Source organism: Rhinolophus hipposideros (genome assembly GCF_964194185.1).
Source record: "Rhinolophus hipposideros genome assembly, chromosome: 25".
Lineage (NCBI taxonomy): Eukaryota > Metazoa > Chordata > Mammalia > Chiroptera > Rhinolophidae > Rhinolophus > Rhinolophus hipposideros.
In genome coordinates this window covers 25,900,359-25,920,956 of record NC_138071.1, presented here as the reverse complement: position 1 = coordinate 25,920,956, position 20,598 = coordinate 25,900,359, and the positions used below count along the sequence as shown (strand labels likewise).

The window sequence follows — 20,598 nt, the reverse complement described above, 5'->3', positions numbered from 1 at the left end:
ATTTTATATACTTTCTATAGAAAGAAGTCAAACAGAAAATAATCCCAGTGGGCGAGGATGAGAGAAGAACCAGGAGCTAAGTGTGAAAAAGTAGCATTCCACCAAGAGAAGCACAAAATAAGAATGGGCATAAAAGGAGAACGAAAGGAATTCCAGGGAACTTTCCAAATTTATTGAGCAGAATTTGCCAATGTAAAAAAGCTATAATATGAATATATTAGAGTTCATTTTCAGAAATGTTTTTATGACCTCTCGTAATACCTGGGATGCTAGATGAACGGGCCCATTCTCCAGACTGTGACTTGTCTTCCTGGTTTAGATACAAGTGTTACACAAAGACATCCACCCCAGGGCTTTGATTTTGTGTTTGCTTTTGTCTTTAAGCTTAACCTCACCTAGCAGTCCGGAAGACGTTCTTCTCTATTATACGTTAAAAACTTTAGAGTTTTTCTTTTCACATTTAGGTCTTTACATCCTTTGGAACTGATTTTTGTGTATGCAACTGAACTTTGTAACAGGGGGCTGATTGCCCGAGGGCCATTGGTTGAAAAGTCCTTTTCTCCACTCTTTGTCATTTCATATCAAGTCTCTATAAATGTGGGCTATGTTTCTCCCTCTTAATCTGTTTCACTAGTCTATTCGTCTCTCTCTGAGCCAGTGCCACACTGGCTTAATTATCAAAGCTTTATAATAAGTTTTGATATCTAACAAAAGCAAATCTTTTCATGTGTTTCTTCATCTTCAAGAGCATATTGGATATTTGCATGTAAGCATACATTTTAGAATCCATTTATTAATATTTACAAAAGCAACTTGTCTGTATTATTGCATTGGATGTGCCTTTTATAAACAGCATAGGGCTGGATTTAATTTTTAAAATCCAGTCTGATAATATTTTTCTTTTATCTGGAAAATTTACTCTAGTTTCATTTAATAATTAACGATGCATTTATAATTAAATGTATTGTTTTATTTCGTGCTTTCCATTTCCCTGCTTTTTCTGTTTTGCTCTTCTTTCTTCCTCTCTAACTTTTTTCTTGCTTGCTTAATTAATTAATTAATTAATTAGTTTATTTATTTTTTAAGATTTTATTGGGGAAGGGGAACAGGACTCCATTGGGGAACAGTGTGTACTTCCAGGACTGTTCTCCAAGTCAAGTTGCTGTCCCTTCAATCTTAGTTGTGGAGGGTGCCATTCAGCTTCAAGTTGTCCTTTCAGTCCTAGTTGTGGAGGGCGCAGCTCAGCTCCAGGCCCAGTTGCCGCTGCCAGCTGCAGGGGCCGCCGCCCACCATCCCTTGCTGGAGTCGAGGAATCGAACTGGCAACCTTGTGGTTGAGAGCCCACTGGCCCATGTGGGAATCGAACCGGTAGCCTTCGGAGTTAGGAGCATGGAGCTCTAACCGCCTGAGCCACCGGGCCGGCCCTCAGTTATTTCTTAATTCCAACTTTGAAATTATTTTTTCTGTTTCTATTACTTGCATTCTTATTTTATCCAGTTCTAAATTACTCAGTATCTTTACCCCGCGATTTTGGACAATCTAAGTAATTTAGAACACTTTAAATCCATTCATCTCCTTCTTGACTTACATGTTGTCATGTATTTTAATTTTTAAAACTGCATCAGACATTGTTATTGGTAATTTACATAGTTATTTAGTCATTATTCATGTGCATTAATCTACAGATTTATCTCTTTCTTTGTTCTTCATTTCTTCCTGCATTTCAGGCCATTTGTCTTGAATTCCTTTTCCTCTCTCTGAAGGACATCTCACTTTAGCGAGAGTCTGAGGAAAGACCCCTCTTGATAGTTGAGTTAATTAGGATCCACCATCAGATATGGGAACTAAATACAGACTCTGAATTCTAGATGATGCACTAGTTTTTACTCCCCCCAAGGCTGGAATAACAGTTTGCATTTTTCCAGAATCTGAGGGAGTGTGGCCCTGGGAGAGCAGCTAAGTAAGACAGCAGCTCACATTTGCTTCTTCTTTTTTCTTTTTTTCCCCTGAGATAGAAAACAGTTTAGTGATCATTCACCAAAACCCATTGGAGAATCTTAGAAGTTTACAAGGACAAATGATCTCACCACTCTTCCTTCACTGCGTCCTTCATATTAGAACGTTGCAAGTCAAAAGTTTCTGGTTGTTTGGCCTGCTTAAAACTGGATGTAAAAAACACCTCAAGTCATGGAAATTTCAGGCTTCAGAGTGAAATCATCAAAGTTCTCTTGGGGAAGTTTTCTCTCTGAGAGGAGTTCATTGTCCAGAAAATGCTGAAGGCATGAAACTTTCTTCTTCCAACGAGCCCAGGGACAGTTAAATGCCTTAAAATGCCCAGAGAGGTCCCCATATTTAGTCAAGGCAAGTGTGAAACAGGCTGCATGCCTTCTTCTAGGTGTGATGAAGATGAGAGTTTTGAGGAAGACATTAAAATCGTCGTGGAATTCTTGGAGGATGGAGAGACTAGTGCACCAGTTCAGGAAGCCTCATGCAACTCCACGTCTGGAAGCAGCACTTCCTTCAGCATAAGGCCTTTTCAGGCTCTGGTCTAGAAGATGATGCTTTTGTGCTTCAAGTACTTGCCCCTTGGTCTCTAACCTCCCTCGTGTGTTTGGGTTGAAGTGGTGGCATTTCTCCCTGCTTCGCACACACATCCAGTGCTTCTCCTACTATTTCTCTGTTGAAAACTTTGGAAATACCAGACAGAGCAATAACCACAGAGGTTACTTCTGAGCCGCAGAGGTGCCACATGGATTGGACCAGCCTTCCAATGGCTGCTTTAGGGAAAGCTGACGGGGGATACATTTCATGACGGCTCAGGGGCTCCTCAGAAAAAGAAGAAACCAGGATCTGCATCTTTCGAATCTCTTCCTGCTTCTTCTCTTTCTTTTCTTTGGCATCTATTTTCAGTTTTTGGCTGTAGGAGTCAGCAATGATGAGTCTTCTGTTTCAAATGCTGTTAAACCTGACATGTCCTGACTCCTGAGCTCAGCTTCCTCAGCTGCAGCTTCTTTTCAGGCCTCATCCCTGTCCCTGGCAGTTTCCTCCTGGATTCCATCTGTGGCAGTAGCCCCAAGACCCCTGGGAGCCGCTGCTGTCTCATCGGACTCCCCTGTTGCTGTTTCCGTGGGCAACTCGGAGGCTTTATTCATCGCCTGGAAAAGAAGGGAGAAAAAGGAGATGGTGGTGCTGTCATTCTTAGGCGCTCAGATTTGCTTCTTGATGGAGCTCTAGTCAGTTGTTGGGAGAATAACACGATTGTGTATTTCTGCTGCTCTAAGATGGATCCATTGCTGACTATTGAGTTTGTTTTTCCACTGGCTCAGGTTCACAAGGTTCTAGAGGTGAGATGAGCGTGTACAAATTCACTGATCCTAATGATGTTACTTCCTGAGTTATGCTTTTATTTTGCAGGATGGTATACATCATTCAACTTCTAGTTTTAGTAGAGAAAAAAATGTTTACCATAGTTTCGGTCACTCTTACTAAAGAGAAAAAGGGTAAAATGCTCTACGTTCCTAGGTACACCTGACAAAAAATATTGAAACAAAATTTATTTCATCAAAAAGAATCAGGAAATCTTCCTAGTACTGTGTAGACTCAGGAGGTGAAACAGCAAACGCGAGGTACCAGTGGGAGACCAGTTGTCAGTAAGTACCGTGAGGTAAGCTGCAAAGCACTTTGAATCAGGTGAGGGTAAACAATAGGGGCCTAGTCAAGGTTTGCCTCAAGAAGGTCATGAACAAAGTGAGTATTTGTGATGATGTTTGTTTCTCCAAGTGCCAAACCCCGGGTGTTGTAAGGCTACAAAGCTATCTCCCTGTCTCCCTGTATCACCTAACCCAGCTATTCTCTGTGACATTTTAAATTGCTCAGTTCAGAGCAAACCTAATGGAATAGAGTATTCTAATACACAGTGCACTTGTGGACCATGATAAGCTGAGAATCTGAATGGATTCGAAATGCATTTAGAAAAAAACACTGTTTTTTCACGATTTGTTGTTAAGGGGATGTTTTCATACAGTATCAGAACTGGGAGGGCCCAAAGAAATAGTAATGGGCAGCCATGTAATACTTGCAACCTACTTATACTAAAAATGATTCATTGTTTATTATACTTACATCATATTAAAATTATTTGGTGTTTATCTGAAATTCAAATGTAACTGAGCACCTGGTATTTTTATTTGCTCCAACTGGCAACCCTAGCAGAGAGTTTTCTCACAGGCATCAGCAAACTCTGTAGAAAAACTTACTGTGTAGGTTATTGTCAAAAAGTATATTCACCTGCTATTTTAGAATGTTTAAATATATTCAGAAATGAAACTATTGCATTTCTTTTAAAGCAAATTTTGTATTCAAAACTTGGAAATAAGGCAAAAAGAGGAGAGCAAAAAGAGTCTTCTCAACGTCATTTTGGAACACTGTTTAACTGGTCTACCCAAGGATTACTTAAATATTTAGGGCTATGTACTTGTTTGTCTTGCTACCTATTAATGATTAAAGGGCCAGAGTCTATGAAGTTACATGTTTTCTTGAGATAGCTGTCTGGAAGAGATGCAAATAATTTCTGTCTGATAGAAAAGATAACTGAAAAGTTATTGCTTTGTAGGACATTATTCAGTTTTGTATAACCTAGATCTCTTATTCTAGCACATTCTTTTTTCAAACACCTATCAATACTCACTTCTTCAAATGCTCTTTGAACCCATTTTGCCATCCTGCTGGTTCTCTCTTTAGGAGTAAAATACATCTCGGACATGTGTTTATTCTGTTTCTGCACGAATCATGTTTTTTTAGCTTCCTGAACGTTAGCTTTGATGCCTTTGTGTAAGAAAGGGCAGTCATGAGGCCTATGAATGGGCCTTGTGACTTTTCCAGCATCAGCCAAGTGACACTGAGAAGAAAACCAAGTTTATGGAGCTGAAATTCCGTTACTCTCTCACGCAGAGAAATGCAGCAGATGAGGAAGGGGCCGAGAACCAAGGACACGTAACTGAGTGGGACTATCTGATTTTCAAAGTCAGCAGCAATGAATGATTTAATCTTCTATTTCCCCATATTGGACAGACTTCTATAATGACCATATGTTATATTTCTGATAAAAAATACCCCATTTTTAAAAATTTATAACGGAAGAAAACCTTCTAGGAATGATTTCCAAGGCTCAGCTTGTCAAGCCACGAAGCACCCGTAATTAAGAGGGAGCCGATAAAGGCTTATCGTTAAAACTGTGGGGGAAACCAGAGTGATAATAATGTGTGATTAGGCATAGAGGCACATCTGGAGACTTTGGTGTGGGATTCAGTTTGGCTAAAGGCTACGAGCGTTCTGGCAGCAACTTTTAACCCTTGCAGGAAATTACGAGTTTACGGTTCATTTTGTGGCCAACACCATTCTTTCTAGTTTTGTCTACGGCCTAAACTGGGAGTGAAAATAATTGGAAACGCTATGATGAAAATAAGAGAGTGATTCCTCATGTTACTATGGTGACAGGAATAAATTGAATCCATTGCTCTGAAAAATTGCCCGCGAGTGTACTTCAGCCTTCCACAGTGGGTGTATTTGTTAAGGCTTTTAATCTGTCAGCTTCCATCAAAATGGCACAGCACTCACAGAAATATTTTACATCTGGACTTTGAGCTGGTTTGGATTATTTTAAAAAGGAAGCAGTGGAGAATAAACAGTCATCATTACAGTGGAAATGTAAGTAATTTTCTAAAAGTACCTTGCTGGGTCCATACCTAAAAGCACACTACAGTTTTGTTTCCACTGTCATGGAAAACATCATTGTCAGCACCCGCTGAGCTCTGGGTGACTTTTCAGGTCATTAATAATCATTAGTATGAAACAGGACTGAAACAGTCTGGTCTAGAAACCAGAGGAAGTGGAATCCTAATTGCATCCTGTGTAAGATAGTCATATAGGATGAAAAGAGAGTCAGTAAACTCCAGTGCCTCAGTTTCCCCATTAAATTGTTGGTTATGAGCATTTTATTAACGATACAATATACGCACATTGCACTGTGCTAAGTGTTTTATGCATGTCTAACCTCTTCACAGCAACTCTTAACATGTCAGTATTCTCATCTATACTTTGTATATATTATCACCGGTGGTTTAACTGAGAAACCATGGTGTGTGGGTGTTGCCTGGTAACACTTTTGAGCATCAGTCATCTTCAGAACACACTCAGGAAATGCTGGACGGAGAGAAAGGCAGGGTCAGGTCATACAGCACCGTGTGTGCTATCCTACGTGATTGTTGTTCTAGGCAGGTAGTGTGGAACTGGGGTGATTTGACCAGCATTTTGGAAAAAGCACTTTGGAGGTACATGGAGGATTGATTGAGGTGGGAGAGAGGGAGACACAGAGTCTATTTAAGAGGCTGTCCTATCTCTGAAGGGAGAGATGACTTAGGCCTGGATTTGGATAGGAGTGTCAGAGAGGAGAGGCAAATCACAGGAATGTTTAAGAGATTGAATCAATGGGGTTTAGTCATAGGTTATTTTCACACTGCTGTGTAATCTAGTTCAGCACTGACGCCATTTCCAAATGGGTATCCTTCTCTCCCTCCCTCCTTCTTTCTGTCCCTCTCTCCTTCCTCTCTCCCCTACACCCATCTCTCTCTCTCTTTTCTCCTCTCATTAGTCATGATTTCCTGAAGTGGTGTATTTAACCACCTCAGCCGCCAGAATAGCTTTTAAATATGCACTTCCTTCCAGGATCCAGTTGGCTTGTACTCGTGTCATCCTCTTGTGTTCTCTGATGAAAAATGAGCATTCACTAGGCAGCTTGCGCTGATCCCTTCATACCTGTTGCTTTGGAATTTAAACTTCTGATGACTTTTCCAATATGTCAGAATTGCTTTAAAGTCTAGGAGACAAATAAGCAGGAAATGAAGGTGCAAACATATTTAACTCAGAATTTACTTGTCCCTCTGCTCTTTCGTTTTTTATCACTATTTGAAGAATATTATTTCTTTCCCAGAAGGAGGTGTTGGTTCACTGACTCTGTAGGAAGGCAGCTTTCGTTCATTTCTGGACACTGTCTCTCTACCTTCCTCATTTTGTATCACTTTATTGGCAAAGAACACTGCTATTTAGGTGACTTAAAAAAATAAAATCAACTCTTTTTTCTACTTTTCCCAGGAAAGGAAGTATAATCAGGAACCAAAATAAGTTTTTGTGGTACTTAGAGATTTCGTTTACTTGTGGTGGGCTGCGTGGGAATTCACGCTGATGACTGCAGGCAGTTCTAGTGCAGAGATAATGAACACATCTCCAGAAAGTCAGCTTTCCCTTCAGGGTGTTCCCTTCTTCACCTCTAGAATTTTTACATAGCTGAACCAGAGAAGAAGCATGTTGTCCAACACGCCCACAGAATTAATTTTGGGTTTTTAATTGGGGGAACTTTCTCCGATCTGGAAAAACTTATTGAAAATTAAAGGTGAAGTAAAACTTGTCTACGTATATGACATATTAACCTTTTGGAGAATACCACTGAAGACTTTCTTTTCCTGTTTTTCTATTTTGAGTAGAGAGACATCTTGACAAAGGGGTCGCAGCCAAGCCCTCTGCTACGTGCACGGATGGGCTCCATTTGTCTGCATGTCGACAAGGCCTCTTCAGGGAGCAAGGAAACCTTAGCAAGGAAACCTTGTCCGGCCTTGCGGCCTATTAGAAGAGAGCCTACAGGGAGCTTGGAGTGCCGTGCTGCAGAGCGTGACACTTGTTTGCTTTCTCTGGATGAAGCTGGAGGATGCCAAGCTGTTTCTTAGACTGGCTGGGCCTTGAAAGAGCCCGGCCAGCTGCTAAAGTGCTCAGCTGAGACCCTGCTGGGAGAGGCCGTGCATGACTGGCCAAAGGCTATTTGCCAAGCAGAGAGCTTTTGGACGTTGACCAGCACAGAACAGGAACGGTCTGCAGGCCCCTCAGCTCCCCCGGAGCACGTGACTCTGGGATCAGGCGTGGGAGAGGCGGCTTTGGGAACACTCACCTCCAGGATGCTGAGAACTGCCACTGAAGAGGGGCAACCAACATTTGCACATAGTTCACAGGCTGCATCGGTAAGCTAACATACCCTAGACACTACCTGGAGCCCTAAAATGCTACTCTTTGATGGCCAGTATTATGATGGAATTGTCACAGGCCCCCTGTTATCCTTACTGGCCAGTAGGAAAGCAATGCTGGGCCTGACTGCAGCTTCCTCAGTTCATGAGAATCTGATACTCTCTGAGTCATAAGATTTGGTTCCGGGGGCTGAATCTCTGTGGGGTGGGTTCCTCTACATATGAACCCCCAAATAGGGACCCTCTAGGAGTTCTAGAGAAGTTCTTTGCAACACATATAATAGACAAAAGGTTAGTGTTCAGAGTACATAAAAACTCCTACAAATCAGAAGTAAAAAGACAACAGAAGATGTGGTATATATATATTAATACAATAGACTATTACTTGGCCATAAAAAAGAATGAAATATTACCATTTGCAACAACACGGATGGCCCTAGAAGGTATTATTCTGAGTGAAATAAGTCAGACAGAGAAAGACAAATACCACATGGTTTCACTTATAAGTAGAATCCGAAAAACAAACGCACTAACAAAACAGAAACAAACTAAAAAATATAGAGAACAAACTTATGGTTGCCAGATGGAAGGACAGTTGGGGGAATAGGTGAAAAAGATGAAGAGATTAAGAAGTACAAATTGGCAGTTACAAAACAGTCACAGGGATGTAAAGTACAGTAGAGGGAATATAGGCAATAATATTGTAATAACTATGTATGGTGCTAGGTGGGTACTAGACTAAGTAGGGGAATCACTTCCTAAGTTATATAGTTATGTATACCTGAAACTAAAATAATATTGAACATCAAATGTAATTGAAAAATTTTTAAAAAGTAAAATAAAGTGTACTAATATGAAAAAAAAGAAAAAAACAACAGAAAGTTAATTAAAAAAATCAATCACAAAGAAAGACCCAAGAAAAATGGGCAAAAGCCATGAAAAAGCATTTCACAGAAAACAGACATGGCCAATAAACTTATGAAAAATGTTCACCCTCGTCAGCAAGCAGGGAAATGTAACATTTAAAGCCACTCTGGGAGTAAGTTAGACTCAAGTTAGGCAAAAGAATCTAATCCAAATCAAGAAAATATCGTACTAGTCCAGGAAAAATGAGGGCAAAAAATATTGACAGTTATCATGGAGATGGAGAGAGACAGATTTTGTCCAGATACTTTTCTGAGACGGGATTGTGAGCACACGTGATGGATTGACTATGGATGGTGAAGGAGAGATTAAGGTTGCCCTGAGGGATCCAGCTTGGTAGACCAGATAGATATTTATCATGTTAACTACGACTGGAAACGAAGAAGGAGAATTTCCAGCATGGCTGCAAGTTCATTTGCTTTCTGGATCCATACAGTTGATGTCAGAGAGCAAGTAGAAGAAAGGTGAATGATGAAGGCTCAAGCTCTGGGATCTGGCAGAGATGCAGCATTTTTATGTCCTACAGATTTCTCCGTTTTTTTCATGCTTCTCTGTTTAGTATCAGTCTTCAGCTCAGGGTGTGAAACCTAGTGGGACACACTGACTAGAAATATAAACATGTCTCTTTCCTGTCAAAATGCTTAATTACAGCAATACATTATGACACAATTGGCCAGCCTGGTCTGTCAGAAAGGCCAAGAAACAAAAACGATTGTTTTAGTGTGGAGTTTCCAAGCTAATTTGTCAGAGAATTTTGGGAAGTCACAATGGGTCAAGTTTGTCGGAGGCAGCAATTAAAACTTGCCTCTGGATATGTTTCAGATGGGAGAATATTTAAAATCAACATTAATACTGGACCATTATCCTCCTGGTATTGGAAGAAATTGTCACAAAAAACATCATAATATTGTATTTATGTTCCCTACTGCAAAGAATAAGGGAAATTACGAAGAAAAGTACATGAAAGACATAAAATACCAAAATATGAAGACTCTGGTTTTCTGGAAACATCATGAGAGAGGTCAGTTTATTAGCACTATAACCATACCTGCTATTGCCAGTAATCTAAGTTTCCTATTTTATAACCACCTTACCGTAATTTATAAATGTACTTCCGTAAAGTTCTCCTGTAGATATCCAAATTCTACCACATCAACTTAGACATCTTTACTAAGTGATACGTTCTTATTTCAGCTTTGTTATCGAGGGTCCATATTAAAAAGAGCAACATGAAGAACATTTTTGCACCTTAGGTAAGACTTTTGATGATACTTTTGCTTTGTTTCTTCATAGAAGGATATACATAAACACTTCTTTTAAGGACTTAGCACAAGAAAAAACAAAATTGTTTCCTTTTCTGAACTGTAACTGATTGTATTTTCTTTTTTGTTTTGGCAGGAAAAAATGACAGTAAATGTAACAATCAATCACGGTAGATATTCTATTTCCTATATCAGCATTGCCTTGAATGGGTTCCATGAAAGAGAACCCCACAAGGTACTCTGTGCCTAAATGCAATTGGGAAATATCATATTTCATAATACATACTGATATACTAAAGTCTGTAGAAAAGAAACCTATATTACTTTAACCCAGCTTCCACCCTACCCCAGTTTATTTAAGGCGAGAACCCCTTCCCCCCATATAACATCTATTAACCATTTTTTGGAATTGACATTCCATAAAATGCACATTTAAAAAATTGGGGTAAAATATACATAACATAAAACTTGCCATTTTAACCATTTTTAAAGTACTGAGTTCAGTGGCATTAAATACATTACCGCTGTTATGAAACCACCACCACCATCCATCTCCAGAACCTTTTTTCATCTCCCCAAACTTTCCCTTAAACAATAACTATCTCCTACCCACTCCCCTCGGCCCCTAGCAATCATCATTTGACTTCCATGGAGAACACTTTTGGGACACACACATCCAACTGATAGATTTGTGTGAGTCTCTTTTAATGTGGTTTTGATTCAAAATTTTTACTTTATCTTTTTACCGTTTTGCTGGCTACCTCAAACCCTCCGACTCCTCTTCAGGACAAATAGCTTATACATTGTAAGCAAAACTTTTATAATTAGAGATTCACAATGCATATGAGCATAGTAAAGACTCTGAGTAAAGAGGCTTAGTAAGAAATCTGAAATACAACACCTTATAAACACTTGTACAATTTAACAGTAAATTATATAATCTTATGATTCCAAGGAAACTTCCAAAGCTCTGTGTTCCAACCCCATGGAAACATTTGTAGCTAACCATGAACATGTTCTATTGTGACCCTTGACCTGGCATATGCTATTACTGATGCTTGGAGACTCATTCCCTCAGACAAGCAGTTAAACACTCACTTCCTTTTCCGTGTTTGTGTAAAACTTCTCGTACACCACATTTTGGCAGTGGTAGAATATTTGTCCATATTGCTCTGTTCCACTCTAGACTCTGAGGCCATGAAAACCAGAGAAGGTTCAATCTATCGCTCTTGAACCTAGAGGATGATAGATGCTTAATACATGATTGTTAAATAAAATAATCTAACCCAACCATCCACCCAGTGCTGGAATAGTTTCTAGGACATTCTTGCATAGGTGTCTAATCCATGAGTAAACATTTCTAGATATCATAAAGCTCTACCACATTAGACAACCGATTAATCTATGGATGATCGTGACTGTACAAAAAGTCCTTTCTATAAAGAATAATCTGTCTGGAAATAAGAACCAACACTATTAGAACACAAGAACATGATAGCTGAATTTTCTTTTTCTTTTTCTTTTCTTTTTTTTTTTTTTTTTTACCGTTTTGTCCACTGTTGTATTTCTGGCACCTGAAGTAATCCTTGGCACAGAATAGGCACTTAATGGTCACTGAATGAATAAATGGTATCATACTTTATATTTAAATCTGAAATGAGCTGGCCTGTTATAACGGTTATTTAGCACTCTTGTATTGGTGAATGTATAAAACAAGAAAAAGGAATTTCATAATTAGAAATGAGGAAACAAAAATTTCATGAGTTGTAACTGATAAAATTTTCTATCTAGAAAATACAAGACAATTAACTGATACACAATCAAAATTAGAAAGTTTCATATACTTGCTTGTTACAAAATAAATGTCTGAAAAAATTAATAGCATCCTGTATTTAAAAAAAGTCAAATAGTAAAGATAATAAAAAATCCTACTTACGATAGAAGCAAAATATGAAATAACGGGAAATAATCTTCATAAACAGGTGGAACCTATATGAAGCAAATGACAATAGAAAATGCATAATTGGTTAAATATTTGCAAAACAATTAAGTTGGCTCTTTACCTATACCCTATACCAAAACAAATTTCATGTTGTTTATTAAAGAGGTAAGTGTAAATGATGAAACTATTAAAGACCAAGAAGAAAATATGTGTAAATATTTATGAGATATAGATGAGAGGAAGACTGTTCTAAACATTTATGCTTTTCCCTCTAAGGATTTGATTATTGTACATTAAAATGAAAAACTTCTGTGTATCAAAAAGTACCATAAGCAATAATATTAAAGATAAGTGAAGAACTAGGGAAAACATTATCCAATATAAATGACACAGGAATTAAGTTGTGATTATATAATAAACTTATGTAAGCTGGTAATAGGCAAACACTCCAACAGGGAGACATATAAAAACTTGAGTATGTTACAAATGGAAGAAACAAGGTAGTCAATAATCGTATGAAAACACCTCTAACTTCATTAGTAATCAAGAGAAATTCAAGTTAAAACAGTGAGATACCGTGTTTCCCAAAAATAAGACCGGGTCTTATATTAATTTTTGCTCCATTAGGGCTTGTTTTCAGAGGATGTCTTGTTTTCTTCATTCACAACAATCTGCATGTGTTCAAATACAGTCATGTCATCTTCTTCTGGAACATCGTCATAACATTCTAAATGCGTCCGTCTGGCTGAGATCTTAACTGGGGCTTATTTTCAGGGTAGGTCTTATTTTCAAGGAAACACGGTACTATTCTTTCCAAGAAAATTGACAAGTTCAGAAAAGTAGCATCCAGGACTGATAAAGAGGTAGTGACATGGGACCATTCTCCACCGTGACAGGAGTGTAACCTGCTGCAGACTTTCAGTAAGGCAGCAGGCGACACGTGCTCCAAACCTTAAAAGTGTTTAATCCTTTGGCCCAGTATCTTTATTCCTATTAATTTGTCTTAAGGACCTTGTCAGTGATGCTCAAAGATATTCATCCTAGAATTATTTATACTAATGAAAAACTAAAAATAATAATAGAATGTGGTACTTTCATAAGAAGTATTTTGCATCCATTTAATGTACTTTAAAAGAACATCTAAGGATATGAAAAATATTCGTTACATATTGTTTAAGTGAATAAACCAGGGTATATATCCAGGCATGCCACAGGACCCCAATTTTGCAATACACGCACATATAACATATATACTTGTGTGTGCATGGAGAGGTAGAAAGACAGATTGGAAGGAGATACTAATGGTTACCTCTGGGTGACAGGATAATGGACAATGGCTGGTTAACTTTTTTAATTATTAAGCTTATTGTATTTCCAGATTTCCTACAGTAAACATACATTGCTTTCACAATTGTCAACAGATACATTAAAAGGAAACACACAGTTCTTCCTTAAATGAAATAAAAAATGACTTCTGAACTTGCCAATCTTTTTTTCCCTGGCAGACAACTGTGTGGGACAGTTATTATTTATACTCACTACAATGACCTTGTCAAGTAAACACATTAATTTCACATATATATTATATTATATTATATTTATTATATTTTATAAAATAGATGATTAATATGGATGAAGATCTTGAACCTGGAAAAGGTAAAGTGACCTGCCAAGCAGTGGTCAGTGGCAGAGCCAGGGTCCAAACCCAAGGCTCCATGCATGTACTCTTTCTACTGCCTTAAATTAATGGCTGATGGCTGCCACCTCATTGCAAAAGGGCCACCATGACACCAGCATGGGCCCCTGGGTGCCAAAGGACCCAAGCTGTCAGTTTCTATGAGACAGAGGATGTGAGAGCTGCAGGAGTATCCTACACCTCCCATTCTCTAGTTCAAAGAGATTCTCACTTAAGGATCAGCTAGAAGCATATAGATAGTCTATTTCCTTTTCTCTATAAGTCCTCTTGGGTTCCATTCATTTTATTGATTATTAGTGGGTAATGGTTGGGAGTAGGGGCAGGTTGAATTTGTATCCTGTTTTTTTTTCTTCCCTAAGGAATCATTTACTTTCACAGACACTTTCTTGATTACATAGGAAACTAGTATTTGATTTTGAGCATATATTTTTTAAAAAGTTCTTGTTGATGGTCATTTATTTCCATGTTTCCCCGAAAATAAGACCTAGCCGGACAATCAGCTCTAATGCGTCTTTTGGAGCAAAAATTAATATAAGACCTGGTCTTATTTTACTATAAGACCGGGAATATACTATACTATACTATACTATACTATACTATAAATATAATATAATATAATATAATATAATATAATATAATATAATATAATATAATATAATATAATATAATATAATATAATATATATATATAATAAATATAATATAATAAATATAATATAATAAATATAATATAATATAATATAATATAATATAATATAATATAATATAATATAATATATAAGACCGGGTCTTATTTTACTTGTAGTAAAATATAACACAATATAAGACCGGGTCTTATATTAAGTTTTGTTCCAAAAGACACATTAGAGCTGATGGTCTGGCTTGGTCTTATTTTCGTGGAAACACTGTTCTTCAATATTTGTCTGCACCTCAAACTGTGGGAGTCTGCCAGCTAGTGGCTGAATGCTGATATTACTTTCCTCTTGGAGTTCAATGTTTGGTAGAGAATTTCAAGGTTTCTTTAGGAACAGAGAAAATTATCACTCAGAGTTGTACAAATAAGCAAAACTTTCCTACTACAAAGTACAAGTTTGAACAGGAAAATGCACAGATGATTTAAGTACCAGTTTCCTGGTGTTACTGAGCCTGTAATGATTAAATCGTCAGTGTTTTTCTAAAATATTTGTGAAATTGAGAGGTAATAAGTGTCTAGCAGGTTCCAGCTATGCAGAGAGAGACCCAGTTACAGTCTTAGTTTTAAATTTCTTCCGGTTCAAGTACAGATGGTATTTCTCAGGACATACAGATCTAGGGGTAAAAACGGGGTCTTATTAATAATAATAAAAAAGGAAAAGTCTTTGCCTCTCATGCATTACCATGGGACCTTCTGTTTCCCCTTAAGCCCCTCCACACCTCCAACTGGGACCTGTTCTAGAATGTTCTAAGGCGGTTGTCTCTCCTGTGTATCACAGGTCTTTCTGTGGTACAGTGGGTTCCAGAGCCAGACAGCCTGGATTTGACCTTGGGCAAGTTATTAAATTCTCTGCGCCTCAGTTTCCACATTTGTCATAGAGTGGTGGTGATAATCACATGAGCCGTGTTTAGCACAGGGCCCAACACACCTCAGTGCCATGTACGGCTTGGCCATTAGGACTCTGCTCCCATGTAGTGTTCGCTTGGCTGTGAGCCCTGGGCTGCTGGGAGGGCCCATCGAGATGATCGTCACATGTGCCACCTGTTGGATCACGCGGGCCATCTGCAGGCACTCGGTGTCCGTGGACGGCCGTCCAGACGGTGAGAAGCTCTGAGACGGATGCTGGGTACACTCTTCTCTGAGCAAATTTGTGTGCCACATTCTGTCCCATTGAACCCCAGCGGTGTTGTAGTATGCTAGCGCTGTCTTACTATCGTCCTTACGACGTTATAGGTTCCTCTCCCCAAGACTTGGGGTTTGTTGACAGCAGCTGCACACAAAGCACTCAGAGGGGTGCAACACCGCTCAAGACCGAAGTGGCCCTGCTTGGGCTCCCACTGCTATTTACCAGCTGTGTACCTGTAGGCAACTTATTCTGAGCCGTGGTTCCCTCATCTGTAAAACAGGGATGAAGATTGGTACTTTCCTTGTAGGGAAATACAGGGCTTTGAATACCACACCCCCCAAATTCATGTCTCCCTGGAACTTCAGGATGTGACTGTCTTGGGAAATTGATTCTTGCAGGTGTAATTAGTTAAGAAGCTTGAGATGAAATCCTGGTGTCGATTTCGGGTGGATTCTCAATCCAATGACTTGTGTCCCTATTAGAAGAGGAGAGGGACACAGAGACACAAAGAAGCGGCCACGTGGGGACCAATGTGAACATGGAGATGGAGTGATGCCACCAAAGTCCTGAGATTGGAAAAGGAAGGGGGCAGGAGCTACAAGAGACAAGCAAGGACCCTTCCCTAGAGGTTTCAGAGGGAGCACAGCCCTCGATTTGAGACTTCTGCCCTCCCGAGCCATGACAGAATCCATTCCTGTTGTTTTAAGCCACCAAATTTGTGGTCATTTATTACCTGGCAGCCAAGGGAAACAGATACTGAAGGTTCCCAGGTTAAACAAGCCACTACTCTTGTGAGTTTGATGTTTTTTGATTTCACATTATAAGTGAGATCACACAATATTTGTCTTTCTCTGTCTGACTTATTTCACCATAATGCCCTCAAGGTCTATCCATGTTGTTGCAAATGGCAGGATTTCCTTCTTTTTTTAATGGCTGGATAGTGTGTGTCTGTCTGTACCACATTTCCTTTATCCAGTCCTCTGTGGACGGACCCTTAGGTGGTTTCCATGTCTTGGCTCTTGTGAATAATGCTGCAATAAACATGGGGGTGCAACTATCTGTTCATGATCATATCCTCTCCTTCAGACATAGACCCAATAGCAGGATTGCTGGATCATATGGTAATTCTGTTTTTAGAGGAACCTCCATACTGTTTTCCACAGTGGCTGCACCAGCTTATATTCCCACCAACAGGGCACCGGGGTTATGAAGACATTTTTGATAGTCACGACGCTACTGGCCTCTAATAGGCAGAGGCCAGGGAGGCTCTTAGACATCTTATAATGCACAGACAGTCCCCACAACAGAGTCACCAAGCCCAGCGGGGAAAACCTGATCTGAGTGAAGCCTAGCAGTCAACAGCCTATCTTTGATGTGGAACCCCCACTTACCTTTCCTATGACCTCATTTTAAAATATGTCCCGATAGTTGATGAAAGATTGCAACATGAAAAAGAAACACCTGTACTGATGGATACAAAAATAATGCCTGAAGAAATATAGATAAGACAGGGAGGCAAAGACAAGTAAAATCACACATACCTACTATGCTCCGCAAAACTTCAGCTTCTTCAGAGAGATCGGAGAAGACATTCATCTGCGTGTAAAGTATCACAAAAAAGGAACAGTCAGAGAGTGGAATAGCTTCTGGGAATCAAAACTATAACCGTCATATTTGAAATTCAATAGAAAGAGGGGGCTGGCTCTTCTCTGTTTGTCCCTCCAAATCCATTCTCTGTCCTTTTCTGCCCTGATGTGTGTGCCTGGGAGACTGGCGTCTGTGAATTACATTACCTGGATTTGGTCGCATCTGACTTTGGGTTGGGTTTGACCAATGAAAGGTGCTGCGGGTAATTGGTAGACGGGCATCCTCATCTTTCCCAGACTTCCTATGTGTAAATTTGCCTGCTCACTAATTGGTGTGTAACCTGCAAACCAATACTCAGGCACCTGCACACGCATTTGTGACCACGCACTGAGTGACATGGAGAGTTAGTTGCCTAACATACGTATTTCCAGCTGAGGTTAAGCTCTCATACTATAACCAAGTGACCTTTTCGCTGTCTCTTTAGTGCCATGCTTTGGCGTTTTTGTACTTTTTCTTGGTGATTTTGCTGTTTACAGCAGTGTCGACGCCTGGTGCTGAAATACCCAGGAAAGCTGATGTGCTTACGGAGGAAATCAAGTGTTGAATGAGCTTTGTTCATGAATTATAATGCTGTTGGCCTCGAGTTCAATGTTCACAAATCAACAACCTATATGAAATAAGATGATCTTTAAATAGAAACACCTACAACAAACACATACAAACATATACGTTGTCAAAAATGTGACCAGAGGCTTGCAGGACCCGAACCCTGCGTTTCCCCTACAAGCAATGGTTCGATACTCACGAATCCAGTGTTCATGGTGACTTTATAGGACAGAACTCCTGCAAATAATGAGAATCCCTTGGACAGGTCCCCGCCCCTTTTCTGAGCTGTGGTTCCGGCTATGGTTGCTTTCCTCCCCTGTGGCCTCAGCTTCTGTTGCACTGCACTCATTTATGGCCACAGCTCTTAGGTGACAACAACCCCACTTCCTCCTCTTGAAGCAGGGCTCTGTTGGGACTCCCATAGTAGAGGCTTCCCTACATCTCCCGCCTCACCTTTCCTTGGCCTGTAGGTTAGTAACAGATCATCCCCCTGTGGCTTGAGCTCGGAATGTCCCCTGTCCCAGTTCCCTACTTTAGAAAATTACCCTGAAACTATGATTAATACCCTTATGCTTATTGGTCACAATCTCTACGGTCTCGCATTCTTTCCAGGCTACTTCCATCACGCCACCAGAGAACCACATTGCCAGAGGGAAGGCTCCATGCAGACCCCTGAACCATCACGTAGCCTTTGGAGGAACCCAGGTTTTCCCTTAAAAACCCCAAGCTGGTCTGAGAATGTGAAGGCAGTTTTTGGAGGTGTTAACCTGCTGACTTCTCAGGCCACTGGTGCTCTGACAAGAAGTGCTTATTCTATGACCCACCTCCTGTGGGTCTATTGGCTGAGCGGCACAGGCAGCACGAGCACCGGATTCGGTTGGCCTCGGTTTCATTCTCACCCTTTCCGGCTTAGGGATGGCAGTGCTTTGCACTGTGCCTGGCCTGTGGGAGCGTTGCCATCCTTTGATGCATTTTTAGCACTGACCATACCTCTGGAAACAGTTCCCCCTTTAACTTTTCTTTAGTCACCTTCTGAGTTTGTCACTGTTTCCTGCCTGGATCCTGACAATTCAAATGAACCGAAAATATGCTCAAGGAATTCTCCGGTAATGTAGGACAAAAAGGTCATGACAATCCTCTTGTTCTAACTCTTTATCTATACTGAGGGCCCAACCTCCACCCCCCAAAAAAAGGGTGCAAACGGCTATAGACACAGTGGTAATTTGGATGCCTATATGCTCTTTCTGAAGCTCAGGGAGATGCCTGGGGAAAGGGGTGTGGCTCTGCCCACTTCCCCATTCATTGCATCTGCTGGTGGGGGGCACCATGGGTTTCAGCTGCAGAAAGGGGGAAGCCATTACTGGTTCTCTTCCAAAGCTCACAGCCCGGAAGGTGTATTGGATCGATAGGCCTGAAACACTCAGGTCTACGGTGAAAGGGAGGCAGCGGAAGATGCTTTCATGGAACCAGGTCAGCCGTGTTCAAATGGAAGCAAGTCAAGTGTTCAGAAGTACAGGCCTGATGGCTTCAGAAAGAGTTGTGCCCTGCCCTCTCCCCTCACAGGCCACTGCCCACGTCTCTAGCCCATTAGAACTGCTCAAACCAACAGGCGTTCAGGCCGAGAAGGTGAACTGAGTTTTAGACCAGTGTGAATTGAGTTGGGTACTTTGAAGTAATAATTTCAGACGTGGGAATGAATGCAATCCCTTGGGTGTTACCTGGAAAGGTGAGCATTTGCTGGGAGAACTGCTAGTGCAACTACTTATGGGCTACAGATATCATTGGAGCCTTCTGCAAACCTGCCTGGGATGTCCAGTTTCTATATAAACAGGACACACCACAGGCCTTCAGAACTCAAATGAAAGACGAGGGGAATTCATAGAAAAGCATTTCCAGAAGCCATAAGGGCTTTGAAAAACTGAAATACGTCTTTTTCCTTCCCAATCCATCTTCATTCTTTAAGGATCAGATAAAAAGAATAGTTTTATGTTGTTTCTTTGAATCAATCAGGTTGGTCTTACACTTATTTCTAGCCTCTTATTTCACTTGAATTGCGGACATATCTTTGGATGTTTTCACAGGGAAACGTAAATCTCTTTCTCCAAAGAAAGCCCTTTTCATTTATCAGGATTGTTAGGGCTTACCTAACAATAGGATGGAAATAAAGGGGGAAATCTGTAAATAATATGTTTCAAATCTTGATTTAATGCTGCAGAATGAATTATGCATTTTTTTCCAATTTCCCTAAATTCATCTCTATCTGGGACATGGAGATAAACGAAGGCCCTGCTTCTGTTGTTTCCAGACCTCCAAACCAGGCAGTGCTAGGGGCAAGAGAGTTCTGTCTGGGAAAAGTGGTCACCTTCACTCACTCCTACAACGCTTTCAACAGCAGATGTGTGGATTCAGCCGGAAGTCAGTGCAGACACCACAGTTAAGGGCTCAGCCCCACAAGACTGCCCTATTTCAGTCACCAACGGCAAGGAACACTTCCCAGGTCACCCACAGCTTCGTCCAACTTGGTGACAAATCAGGGGTTCCCACGACCCCCTCCTCCATTCCAACATCTGCTAGGACAGCTCACAGAACTCAGGGGAACACGGGCTCACGTTTCCTGGTTTATCAGTAAAGGCCATGATAAAGGAGGGTGCAAGTGAAGAGCTAGAGGAAGAGATAAATAAGGGGAGGTCGGG

The 20,598-nt window shown here is 40.3% G+C and overlaps 1 pseudogene across 1 annotated transcript; it reads right to left on the bottom strand.

The window, feature by feature from the left end:
• Positions 1-2,571: 2,571 nt before the first annotated feature.
• On the bottom strand, positions 2,572-3,152 carry LOC308492975 (transcription initiation factor TFIID subunit 11-like; annotated as a pseudogene). Its single transcript has one exon. The product of its transcript is annotated as a transcription initiation factor TFIID subunit 11-like (transcript).
• Between the last annotated feature and the right edge of the window lie 17,446 nt (positions 3,153-20,598).